Source organism: Danio aesculapii, chromosome 18, assembly GCF_903798145.1.
Source record: "Danio aesculapii chromosome 18, fDanAes4.1, whole genome shotgun sequence".
Lineage (NCBI taxonomy): Eukaryota > Metazoa > Chordata > Actinopteri > Cypriniformes > Danionidae > Danio > Danio aesculapii.
The window spans coordinates 25,690,043-25,705,042 of NC_079452.1; the positions used below are offsets into that span (position 1 = coordinate 25,690,043).

General features: G+C 31.1%; 1 protein-coding gene across 1 annotated transcript in view; it reads right to left on the reverse strand.

Moving 5' to 3' along the window:
• The window catches only part of nptnb (neuroplastin b), a 168,406-nt gene that overhangs the window by 142,781 nt on the left and 10,625 nt on the right, over window positions 1-15,000 (reverse strand). Inside the window, 2 exon segments of the mRNA XM_056479002.1 lie at window positions 10,666-10,853; window positions 10,945-11,037. The gene's annotated coding sequence lies outside the window, so the exon portion shown is untranslated.

Here is a 15,000-nt window from a genome sequence, read left to right on the forward strand (position 1 = left end):
TACAAGCAGTCAAAATGAGTTTCCTTCGCAGGGTGGCAGGGCGCACCCTTATAGATAGGCTGAGGAGCTCTGTCACCCGGGAGGAGCTCAGAGTAGAGCCGCTGCTCCTCCACATCGAGAGAAGTCAGCTGAGGTGACTCGGGCATCTGTTTCAGATGCCTCCTGGATGCCTACCTAGGAAGGTGTTCCAGGCATGTCCCACCGGGAGGAGGCCTCGGGGGAAGACCCAGGACACACTGAATGGACTATGTCTCTCGGCTGGCCTGAGAAGGCCTCGGGATACTGGGAACGCCCCGGGAAGTGTCTGGGGAGAGGGAAGTCTGGAGTTCTCTCCTAAGACTGCTGCCCCCGCGACCCGGCCCCGGAAAATCGGTAGAAAATGAATGAATGAATGTACTATGAACGTTATATAACAGAGATTTACAATAGATGAATATGCGCATGCACAGGTTAACATTCTGTTGCATTACAATCAAAGACAACAACGCTTTAAAATAATGGTCCATTAGTTAATGTATTTATGAACAAATAATTTGTAATACATTGTTTACGATGTTTATTTATCTTATTAGGTTAAATAACATTAGTTCATCATTTGGGAAATATTAAAAAAAAAATAAATAAAAATTCAAAGGGGAGCTAATAATTCTGATTGTACTAAAAGTTAAACAGCATGTATTTGAAAACCCATGAGTCCTTTGATGCACTGTTTCCCAACCCTGTTCCTGGAGGCACACCAACAGTTCATGTTTTGGATGTCTCCCTCATCTGACCCATTAACTTCAGGTTTTGGAGTCTCTTCTAATGTTCTGATGAGTTGTTTCAGGTGTGTTTGATTGGGGAGAGGATGAAAATGTGTACTGTTGGTGTGCCTTCAGGAACAGGGTTGGGAAACTCCATTAGAAGAGACTCCAAAACCTGAAGTTAATGGGTCAGATGAGGGAGACATCCAAAACATGAACTGTTCTATCTATCTATCTATCTATCTATCTATCTATCTATCTATCTATCTATCTATCTATCTATCTATCTATCTATCTATCTATCTATCTATCTATCTATCTATCTATCTATCTATCTATCTATCTATCTATCTATCCTTTTATTCTGTATCATTTGCAAATGTAGCAAGGTTATTGTTGTAAAAAAAATGCATGTAAAGTGTTGTACTGTATTGCATCATGTACAAATTGAAAATAAAAATAAAAATATATTATGGCAAAAAATGACTAATGAAATTAATAAACATTTATATAAAAAAATCTTGATATATGCATATTATTTTTCTGATCTAGATTTTTTAAAATGTTTAAATAACTGCACTGTACAATATAATGCAAAAAAATTAATAAATAATGATTATGAATATATACAGTTGAAGTAAAATTATTCGCCCTCCAGTGAACTTTCATCCTTCCTGTGACAAATTTCCTTTCTGTGCCAAGCAGAACAGACAATAAAGTTTAAACTAAATTAAATACAACGCAACCACCCCAAGGGTCGAACATAAATCCAAAAGGCTGATGGCTTTTCATTTGCATATTGTTTTTGTAACGTTTATTATTAACATGTTAACAATGTTATTATTAACTACTATTTTGTTCTTCAGTAGGTTATGGATAAAATATGGTAATTCTATTAGTTTAATAAAATGGATTCGATTTTTGGAAATCGCCAACCCCCCAACAAACCACTGTTATACAATAACTTGCCTAATTACCCTAACTTTACCCTAATTAAGCCTTTAAATGTCACTTTAAGCTGAATACTAGTGTCTAGAACAATATCTAGTCAAATATTATTAACTGTCATCATGAAAAATTATTAGAAATGAGTTATTAAAACTATTATGATTAGAAATGTGTTGAAAAAATCTCTCCGTTAAACAGAAATTGGCTAATAATTCTTCAACTTTATATAGTTTAGTATATGAATAATAAGTTTACTACCAATTACAACTTAAAACACACTAGTTTGGTAAAGCATTTTGATTGCATGCACAATTATATTAGTTCAGACTGAAGTGCTTCAGGCATTTTCAAGCAAAAGGTTTCAGGGGTCATAAGGAACACAAGAGCGGTCTGTTGTGTCTAAAGCTTGGAGCGGCAGTGTTTACATACCTAATGATTCTTTTAGAAAAGCTCCCAGGAGTAAAGGCCACCCTAAACAATGCCCGTGAGTTTAGAATGATTCTGATGACACAGCACGTTGAGATCTGCAGTCACGCCGATTTTCCCTCCACTTTACTCAAGCATGTCTATGAGAGTAACATTTAAATGGAAGCCACACCTGCAGGCCTACATGAGCAAATCAGACGCTGGAGAGGGCTGACAGATGACACACCCACCTCCGTTCTGAGCCAATAGGAATGCGAAGGTCAGGATGGGGGGAAAAAAAAAAACTTGCCCTGGGATCAATTCGTCTCGCATCAGTGACCTCCTGGGAGGAATTTTACCAGCTCTCCTCTGACTTTTCAGGTGTTGTTAGCATGGGAAGTCGACAACAATGGCTGACGAGACTGAAGAATGAGCTGAGCAACAGTCCTCTGGTGTCCAATGTGGCCTTCGGCTTCATCCTGATGGGTCTGGAGAAGCTGGTGGAGCTGGAGTTTGAGTGTCCCTGTAATCCAGCCTGGAACGGGCTGTTTTCCTCTGCGTTCTTCATCATTCCCGGAGTCATGGCCTTCGCTCTGATGATGATCGTTCAGGGATGCAGGTGCGGCGTGTGGTGCAGGAGGACCGTGTCTCTGTCCAGTTTCGTTCCTGCTGTGGTCTGGCTGATCCTGCTCTTCCTGGACGGTCAGTATTTCGCCTGTGCCATGACAGACTGGCACGGCCGCTTCGTGATTGTGGACAAAGCCGCTCCGCAGAAGTGGTGCGAGCCCACTCAAGAGGAGAGCGTCACCCCTCAGGAACTCATGCTGCGCTCTCAGCGACTCTTTGTGGAGTCTCAGGTGAGATCCGGAGCTCTGCTAGGACACTTCCTGAGGGTTTATGCACCAGAAGGTCTTCTGATAACTCTGTGTGGCTTTTCTAGATCTCTCAGATGCATTTTTAGAACTCCACAGATAAAGGGATACATTTGTGGAACTCTACTAAAACTGATACACCTTTGGAACTCTCAGATAAACTGATACATTTCTAGAACTCTCTGAAAACTGTGATCCTTTTTAGAACTCTTCAGATGAAGTGATACATTTACGGATCTTCAGAGCCATTGATACAGTTATAGAAGTTTGCAGATGCACGGATACATTTTTAGAACGCTACATGTAAAGTGATACATTTATAGGAGTCTACAGATATTGCTACATTTGTAGAGCTCTACGAATACTGAGATCCTTTTTTCAGAACCCTCAGATACAGTGATACGACTGTAGAGCTCTGCAGGTATACTGATACATTGTTAGAACTCTCAGATAAATCGCTACATGTTTAGAGCTATGAAGATAAAGGGACACATTTGTGGAATTTCAGAGCTACTGATACATTTGTAGATCTCTACATGTATTAAGTGAAACATTTGTGGACATTTACAGATATTGATACAATTTTAGAACTCTACGAACACTGAGAACCCTCAGATGAAGTGATATGCTCTGCAGGTATAATGTTACATTGTTAGAACGCCCAGATAAATGAATACATTTTTAGAAGTCTGCAGATAAAGTGATACATTTGTGGAAATTTACAGATATTAATACACTTTAAGAGCTCTCCGAGTACTGTGATACACTTTTAGAACCCTCAGATAAAGTGATACATTTACGGAACTTCAGAGCCATCGATGCCTTTTTAGAACTCTATTAAAACCGTGCTACATTTTTAGCATTCTCAGATGAGCGGATACATTTTTAGAACATGTAAAGTGATACATTTATGGGAATCTACAGGTGTTGATACATTATTAGAGGTCTGCGAACACTGAGAACACTTTTTTAAAACCCTCAGATAGAGTGATACAATTGTAGAGCTCTGCAGGAATAATGATTCATTGTTAGAACTCTCAGATAAACTGATACATTTTTAGAAGTATAAAGATAAAGTGATGCATTTGTGGATGCTTTTTAGAACTCTAAGATGAACTTTAAATCTCTACATGTAAAGTGATACATTTGTGGAAATCTACAGATTTTTACAGATTTTAGAACTCTATGATGACTGTGATATTGATATTGATACATTTTTAGAACCCTCAGATAAACTGATCTATTTTTAGAACTCTATGATTACTGTTATACTTCTTTAAAGCACTCAGATAAATTGATAGATTTTTGGAACTCTACTAAAACTGATGCTTGTTTTAGAACTCTCCAATAATTTGATACATTTTTAGAACTCTCAGATGAACTGATACATTTTTAGAACTCAACATATTAAGTGAAACATTTGAGGAAATCTACAGATATTGAATCATTTGTAGAGCTCTACAAATACTGAGATACTTTTTTAGAACCCTCAGATAAAGTAATACAACTGAAAAGCTCTGAGGGTATAAAGATACATTTTTAGAAATCTCCACAAAGTTATACATCTGTGGAATGTCAGACATTGATACATTTTTAGAACTCTAAGAAAACTGATCCATTTTTAGAACTATACAGATAAAGTGATACATTTACAAAACTTTAGAGAAACTTCGGAGAAATTGATAGAGCTCCAAATTTTAGAGCTCTAATATATTGTGATACATTTTGAGAACTCTCAGATAAATTAATTCATTTTTAGAATTTTCCACAAAGTACATCTGTGGAACTTGAAACACAGACTTTGATACATTTTTAGAACATTCAGATAAATTGAAACATTTGTGGAAATATACAGATATTGATACATTGATAAACACTGAGATACTTTTTAGAACCCTCAGATAAAGTAATACAACTAGAGCTCTGCAGGTATAATGATACATTTTTAGATCTCTCAGATAAATCGATACATTTTTAGAAGTCTGCAGATAAAGTGAAACATTTGTGGACATTTACAGATATCGATACACAGAGCTATACGAGTAGTGTGATACAGTTTTAGAGTGCTCAGATGAAGTGATCCAAATGAAGAGCTCTGCAGGTATAATGATACATTCTTAGAACTCTCAGAATAATTGAAACATTGTTAGAATTCTACAAAAACTGTAATACATTTTTAGAACTCTCAGATAAAGTGATACATTTATGGAACTTCAGATAAATTGATACATTTATGGAACTTCAGATAAATTGATACATTTATGGAACTTCAGATAAATTGATACATTTTTAGAACTCTCAGATAAAGTGATACATTTATGCAACTTCAGATAAATTGATACATTTATGGAACTTCAGATAAATTGATACATTTATGGAACTTCAGATAAATTGATACATTTATGGAACTTCAGATAAATTGATACATTTTTAGAACTCTCAGATAAATTGATACATTTATAGAACTTCAGATAAATTGATACATTTTTAGAACTCTCAGATAAAGCGATACACTTTTAGAACTCTCAGATAAATTGATACATTTTTAGAACTCTCAGATAAATTGATACATTTTTAGAACTCTCAGATAAATTGATACATTTATAGAACTTCAGATAAATTGATACATTTTTAGAACTCTCAGATAAATTGATACATTTTTAGAACTCTCAGATAAATTGATACATTTATAGAACTTCAGATAAATTGATACATTTTTAGAACTCTCAGATAAATTGATACATTTTTAGAACTCTCAGATAAATTGATAAATTTTTAGAACTCTCAGATAAAGCAATACATTTTTAGAACTCTCAGATAAAGCAATACATTTTTAGAACTCTCAGATAAATTGATACATTTTTAGAACTCTCAGATAAAGCAATACATTTTTAGAACTCTCAGATAAATTGATACATTTTTAGAACTCTCAGATAAAGCAATACATTTTTAGAACTCTCAGATAAATTGATACATTTATAGAACTTCAGATAAATTGATACATTTTTAGAACTCTCAGATAAATTGATACATTTATAGAACTTCAGATAAATTGATACATTTTTAGAACTCTCAGATAAAGCAATACATTTATAGAACTCTCAGATAAATTGATACATTTATAGAACTTCAGATAAATTGATACATTTTTAGAACTCTCAGATAAAGCGATACATTTTTAGAACTCTCAGATAAAGTGATACATTTATGGAACTTCAGATAAAGTGATACATTTATAGAACTCTCAGATAAATTGATACATTTATAGAACTCTCAGATAAATTGATACATTTATAGAACTCTCAGATAAATTGATACATTTTTAGAACTCTCAGATAAAGCGATACACTTTTAGAACTCTCAGATAAATTCATACATTTTTAGAACTCTCAGATAAATTGATACATTTATAGAACTTCAGATAAAGTGATACATTTTTAGAACTCTCAGATAAATTGATACATTTTTAGAACTCTCAGATAAATTGATACATTTATAGAACTTCAGATAAATTAATACATTTTTAGAACTCTCAGATTAAGCAATACATTTTTAGAACTCTCAGATAAATTGATACATTTATAGAACTTCAGATAAATTGATACATTTTTAGAACTCTCAGATAAAGCAATACATTTTTAGAACTCTCAGATAAATTGATACATTTATAGAACTTCAGATAAATTAATACATTTTTAGAACTCTCAGATAAATTGATACATTTTTAGAACTCTCAGATAAATTGATACATTTATAGAACTTCAGATAAATTAATACATTTTTAGAACTCTCAGATAAATTGATACATTTTTAGAACTCTCAGATAAATTGATACATTTTTAGAACTCTCAGATAAATTGATACATTTTTAGAACTCTCAGATAAAGCAATACATTTTTAGAACTCTCAGATAAAGCAATACATTTATAGAACTTCAGATAAATTGATACATTTTTAGAACTCTCAGATAAAGCGATACATTTTTAGAACTCTCAGATAAAGTGATACATTTATGGAACTTCAGATAAAGTGATACATTTATAGAACTCTCAGATAAATTGATACATTTATAGAACTTCAGATAAATTGATACATTTTTAGAACTCTCAGATAAAGCGATACACTTTTAGAACTCTCAGATAAATTGATACATTTTTAGAACTCTCAGATAAATTGATACATTTTTAGAACTCTCAGATAAATTGATACATTTTTAGAACTCTCAGATAAATTGATACATTTTTAGAACTCTCAGATAAATTGATACATTTATAGAACTTCAGATAAAGTGATACATTTTTAGAACTCTCAGATAAATTGATACAATTTTAGAACTCTCAGATAAATTGATTCATTTATAGAACTCTCAGATAAATTGATACATTTTTAGAACTCTCAGATAAATTGATACATTTATAGAACTTCAGATAAATTAATACATTTTTAGAACTCTCAGATAAAGCAATACATTTTTAGAACTCTCAGATAAATTGATACATTTATAGAGCTTCAGATAAATTGATACATTTTTAGAACTCTACACGAAGTGATACATCTGTGGAACTTCACAGACATCGATACATTTTTAGAGCTCTACAAATAATGAGATATATGTTTGGAACCCTCTCATAAAGTGAGACATTTAACTTTTTAGAATGATATACTAACATTTTATAATAATGTATTATATAAATAAATACTGATACTTTCAGTATTTACTTTTAAATTGATACATTTTTAGAACTTTCAGATAAATTGATACATTTTTAGAACTCTCAGATAAATTGATACATTTATAGAACTTCAGATAAATTAATACATTTTTAGAACTCTCAGATAAAGCAATACATTTTTAGAACTCTCAGATAAATTGATACATTTATAGAACTTCAGATAAATTAATACATTTTTAGAACTCTCAGATAAATTGATACATTTTTAGAACTCTCAGATAAATTGATACATTTATAGAACTTCAGATAAATTAATACATTTTTAGAACTCTCAGATAAATTGATACATTTTTAGAACTCTCAGATAAAGCAATACATTTTTAGAACTCTCAGATAAATTGATACATTTATAGAACTTCAGATAAATTAATACATTTTTAGAACTCTCAGATAAATTGATACATTTTTAGAACTCTCAGATAAAGCAATACATTTTTAGAACTCTCAGATAAATTGATAAATTTTTAGAACTCTCAGATAAATTGATACATTTTTAGAACTCTCAGATAAAGCAATACATTTTTAGAACTCTCAGATAAATTGATACATTTTTAGAACTCTCAGATAAATTGATACATTTATAGAACTTCAGATAAATTGATACATTTTTAGAACTCTCAGATAAAGTGATACATTTATGGAACTTCAGATAAAGTGATACATTTATAGAACTCTCAGATAAATTGATACATTTATAGAACTTCAGATAAATTGATACATTTTTAGAACTCTCAGATAAAGCGATACACTTTTAGAACTCTCAGATAAATTGATACATTTTTAGAACTCTCAGATAAATTGATACATTTTTAGAACTCTCAGATAAAGCAATACATTTTTAGAACTCTCAGATAAATTGATACATTTATAGAACTTCAGATAAATTAATACATTTTTAGAACTCTCAGATAAAGTGATACATTTTTAGAACTCTCAGATAAATTGATACATTTTTAGAACTCTCAAATAAAGCAATACATTTTTAGAACTCTCAGATAAATTGATACATTTTTAGAACTCTCAAATAAAGCGATACATTTTTAGAACTCTCAGATAAATTGATACATTTTTAGAACTCTCAGATAAAGCAATACATTTTTAGAACTCTCAGATAAATTGATACATTTTTAGAACTCTCAGATAAATTGATACATTTTTAGAACTCTCAGATAAATTGATACATTTTTAGAACTCTCAGATAAAGCAATACATTTTTAGAACTCTCAGATAAATTGATACATTTTTAGAACTCTCAGATAAAGCGATACACTTTTAGAACTCTCAGATAAATTGATACATTTTTAGAACTCTCAGATAAATTGATACATTTATAGAACTTCAGATAAATTGATACATTTTTAGAACTCTCAGATAAAGCGATACATTTTTAGAAATCTCAGATAAAGTGATACATTTATGGAACTTCAGATAAAGTGATACATTTATGGAACTCTCAGATAAATTGATACATTTTTAGAACTCTCAGATAAATTGATACATTTTTAGAACTCTCAGATAAAGCAATACATTTTTAGAACTCTCAGATAAATTGATACATTTATAGAACTTCAGATAAATTGATACATTTTTAGAACTCTACACGAAGTGATACATCTGTGGAACTTCACAGACATCGATACATTTTTAGAGCTCTACAAATAATGAGATATATGTTTGGAACCCTCTCATAAAGTGAGACATTTAACTTTTTAGAATGATATACTAACATTTTATAATAATGTATTATATAAATAAATACTGATACTTTCAGTATTTACTTTTAAATTGATACATTTTTAGAACTCTCAGATAAATTGATACATTTTTAGAACTCTCAGATAAATTGATACATTTATAGAACTTCAGATAAATTAATACATTTTTAGAACTCTCAGATAAATTGATACATTTATAGAACTTCAGATAAATTGATACATTTTTAGAACTCTCAGATAAAGCAATACATTTTTAGAACTCTCAGATAAATTGATACATTTATAGAACTTCAGATAAATTAATACATTTTTAGAACTCTCAGATAAATTGATACATTTTTAGAACTCTCAGATAAAGTGATACATTTATAGAACTCTCAGATAAAGTGATACATTTATAGAACTTCAGATAAATTGATACATTTTTAGAACTCTCAGATAAATTGATACATTTATAGAACTCTCAGATAAATTGATACATTTTTAGAACTCTCAAATAAAGCAATACATTTTTAGAACTCTCAGATAAATTGATACATTTATAGAGCTTCAGATAAATTGATACATTTTTAGAACTCTACACGAAGTGATACATCTGTGGAACTTCACAGACATAGATACATTTTTAGAGCTCTACAAATAATGAGATATATGTTTGGAACCCTCTAATAAAGTGAAACATTTAACTTTTTAGAATGATATACTAACATTTTATAATAATGTATTATATAAAGAAATACTGATACTTTTAGATGCTGAAGTACATTTGTAAAATTTCAAAAAGGCAGAGCATTTGCAGAACTTTGATACAAACAGTAAAACAGTAATAGGTTTGTTACAGGCTTGAGTAGTCTCATTAACAAATTGTTTAGAAATTAAATTGACCTCTTCTTTAACTTAATAATATATTCATTCATTATAGTTGATGTCCATGTTTTTTGTTGTTGTTTTTATTGTGTCTATGATAATGTTATAAGTGAATCACACAAAAATAACCCCAGGTCCAATTTGACCTCAAAATAAAATTATTATATTGTATTATTTTATATAGATTCAACTATAAAATATTTCATTTATTTTTACCATTTAATTCTTTTATTATTATTTATTTTTAGGTGTAAAAAACCCACAAATAAACGTATTTTATTTTTATGGAAAGAAATGCAATCTGGACATTTTCAAGACGTGTTTTGTACGATTCACTCCCATCACTGTGTCACAAATACAATGCACTGCAATTGCGTATTACCTGTCCCAGACGTCCACACTGTTGATCTCTCTTTCCCAGGTGATCGGCATCGTGCTGCTGATATTTATCTGTTTTGGACTGGTGGTGTACGTGATCAGAGAAAGCTGCCAGCAGGATCTGGAGACTCCAGATGCCAATGTTGCAGAGATGACCCTCTACAGCTCCAGCTGATACACACCACTGCTCATCTGACCACAAAAATACATCATCATACACACAACAAAAGCATGTAACTACAGGAATAGCTCATTTAAAACAGACGATGCATCATTTACTCACCCTCATGTTGACTTGCGTACTATTAGTCCTTCGGTTTAAGTGATATTGAATGAACGGGGACTGAAACTGCCTCAGAAAGTGATCTGAAAGAGTCTGATCGCAAAGAGAAGGAAATGATCAGTGAGTAACCATCTAACAAAGTGATGGTAAAACTTTCAATATAGCAGGTCCTTGATTGTTTTATGGCACGCTAATAGTGCTTTCACTGTATACGTGCTATATATATGTATATATGTGTATATTTCACTATATATATGTATATACAGCAAGCACACTTTCTCTTAGGAATAAATAGTCAAATATTTAGGTCAGCAAGGGGGTGATTCAGTGATGACAGATTTTATTTGTTAATGCTGGGGAATGAATGATTATTCTAGGGTCAACACACGTCGATCTCTATTGCAGCATCTGTCAATGATAAACACAGATGGTTATTTTGATCCTGAATGCCTGCATTTACACTGTAGGGTGATAAAAAAAAGGTAAAGTAGTTTGTGTAAAGTTAGATTCAATGTTATAATCCCTGTCATGAGCATGTTAAGACAATAAACACTGCAATATTTACATAATAAATACAATTAAAAAGGCTTTTAACAACAATTAAACAGCAGAATTAATGCTAAACTTATATATTTTTGCATTGAGACTTTCAGCATTTATATATTGTGTTCATTTTACAAATGTATAAAAAGCAATCCGTTTTTTCTTATTAGACATGTATTCAAATCTAAATGTTGTTTTCTATTACAGTAATAAGAGGTAAAAGTGTTCATTACTGTCACAAAGCTATAAATAAAGCCATGACACTGTAATTTTATGTGATGCATACAAGAACAAAACAAAATGGATATTTACATGAACAACACTAATACATGCTGAGTTCCACAGTATTGATTTGCATTAGGACAACGTGAAGGAATTAAGTCAGCTTATTAGTGCTTATAAATTTAAGTGGATTGGACATAAAACAATTAAGTTGCCCCCCAAAAAAAAACTTAAGAATTGTTATTTCAACTCATTATAAATACGTAGCTTGAACAAACAGCAAACATCATTTCTTTGAGTGAACACAGGTCAAAAGACACATTTTCATGACTATAAAAATCAAGTATTTACAATAATGTCTTTAAACCCTCATAGATAAAAAAAAATATATCATATATTCCCAAAGGAAGTGCATTTACATGATTTTAAAACATAAGCCATTTTCAGTGTTAATCAACAGCATCTTACAGATCATTTACTGTAAATTATGCGATTGTGATTTCAATGTATTTACAGTTATGTGCAAATATGCATCCTGATATTGGTGCACACCAATGAAACCCATTCATTTATTTTCTTTCACCGTAGTCCATTATTTATAAAAGGTCGCCACAGCAGAATAAACCAACAACTATTCCAGCATATATGTTTTACATAGCGGATACCCTTCCAGCTGCAATCCAGTACTGGGAAACATCTATTCAAACTCATTCACACACACTCAAACCCTACAGCCAATTTAGTTCATGCATTCCACTATAGCGCAGGTCTTTGGATTGGGGGGGAAACCGGAGCACCCGGAGGAAACCCACGCCAACAGGGAGAGAGCATGCAAACAAAAGAAATGCCAACTGACTCAGCCGGGACTCGAACTAGCGACCTTCTAGCTGTGAGGCAACAGTGCTAACTAAGATAAGTCATTTAAAGTGTTTTCTGTCAAGAGTTTATGTAGATAAAATCATTTTCATTAGTCAGGACTGAGGAGTATCACAGTGATTAATAGTCATTTTGCCTGAAATTTGTCCATGAAAACACATTAATGCTCTGTGATCATCATCTAATTGGCATGCTGATAAAACAGCATAAAGAGAAACACAAACAGCATCAGACTGACATGATTACTGAAATTTACATTGCAGTACGCCATTAAAATAAAATAATGTTTGCTGCTTGTTCAAACTTCCTACTTAAAATGAGTTGAAACAACACAATTCTTGAGGTTTTTTTTTCGGAGGACAACAATTTTTTTTAAACTCAATCCACTTAAATTTGTAAAAACGATTAAGTTAACTTAATCCATTTGTGTTGGGAAAACATGAAGGAATTGAGCTAACTTAAATTTGTAAAAAAATATATAGATATATAATAATTAAATAAATAAATAAACAAAAAACAACTAAGGTGTGGCCCCAAGTGGTCCCAAAAAACAAACAAACGTCATTTTAGTGTAATTGTGTGATTAATATAAAAGCAGTTTATATGAAATAATTTCATTTAAATTTGACCAAACTTTCTCCACGAAAGAATATTCACGCTCTGCAATGACATTCAGATAAAACAGAATAAAGGGTTTTAAACACAAACACAACTGACATGGTTATTGGTAGTTTACATTGAAAAAATTACTTTTGCTGCTTGTTCTAACTACTTATTTAAAATGAGTTGAAACAACACAATTCTGAAGTTTTTTTTGAGACAACTTAATTGTTTTATGTTCAATCCACTTATATTTATAAAAACGATTAAGTTAACTTGATTGTTTGTGTTGGGACAACATGAAGGAAGTGTGTAGAATCCAGCATTAATAATAAGTGTATCAACAATGATGAGACAGCAGTCTTCAAACAGTTTGGACATTCAGGAATCTAACTGAACAAATCATTTCACCTGCATTTGTAACTATACTGTCAGCAGAGAAACAACAAGTGTTTTTTATTTTACACTGTAAAAATTATAAGATCAATTAGTCCTGACAGCATATTTTTAGGTCATTGTAACTTATTAAACTAAGTTAATCAGGTTCCTACTTAACTTTATAAGCTACGCAAGCTGTTTTAAGTCAGATTAACATAATATAAGTTCAATGGACTCATATTAATTTGATTCAGCTTAAAAATTTAAAGCAACCAGGATTTTTTTTACAGTGTACAAGTGCTTTTAACTTGTGTGTGCGCATGTTTTATTTTATACTGCATATCTATGTGACTTTTCTGCATTTGAATATTACACTACTGTATAAATGTGTAGCCATTTATCAGATCTTTTGTATCAGGAATGTTCTGCAATAATAAACATTTGTTTTAAAATTATATATATATATATATATATATATATATATATATATATATATATATATATATATATATATATATATATATATATATATATATATATATATATATATATATATATATATATATAAAAATATATATATATATAAAAATATATATATAAAAAAAAAAAAAAAAAAAAAAAAATATATATATATATATATATATATATATATATATATAAATATATACACAAATATATACACAAAGTTTAAATTATTTGCCCTCCTGTGAATTTCTTTGTAAAATATTTCCCAATTTATGTTTAACAGATTTAGGAAATTTTCACAGTATGTCTGATAATATTTTTTCTTCTGGAGAAATTCTTATTTGTTTTATTTCGGCTAGAATAAAAGCAGCTTTTATTTTTTTTTTAAAGCCATTTTGAGGTCAATATTATTAGTCCCCTTAAGCAATGTTTGTTTTGGATTGTTTCTAGCCGAAATAAAACAAATCAGACTTTCTCCAGATTAAAAAATATTCTAGGAAATGAGTTACTAATTACCCTAACTTTAACCCAATTAACCTAGCTAAGCCTTTAAATGTCACTTTAAGCTGAATACCAGTATCTAGAACAATATCTAGTCTTATATTATGTGCTGTTATCATGACAAGCAGAAAAGAAATCAGTTATTAAAACGATTATGTTCATAAATGCACTGAAAAACATCTCTCTGGAAAAAATATACAGGGGGGGGGGGGGGGGGGGGGGGGGGGGGCTAATAATTCTGACTTCAACTGTATATATAAAAATATACAGTTAAATTGAGTGTCAAGCAGAATAGTATTGCATTAAGGTCTGCGTTACGGCTGTGATGGAGTGTAATTGCTGTGCAGACGTGTAGCAGTGATTAAAGACTGTTGGATTAGAGCGTTTTCAGTCATTACAGGCTGTAAGAGCAGCAGAAGAGGGTTTGAGTGTCACCTCTATTAGACTGCAGTCCCGCAGGTCACTGTAATA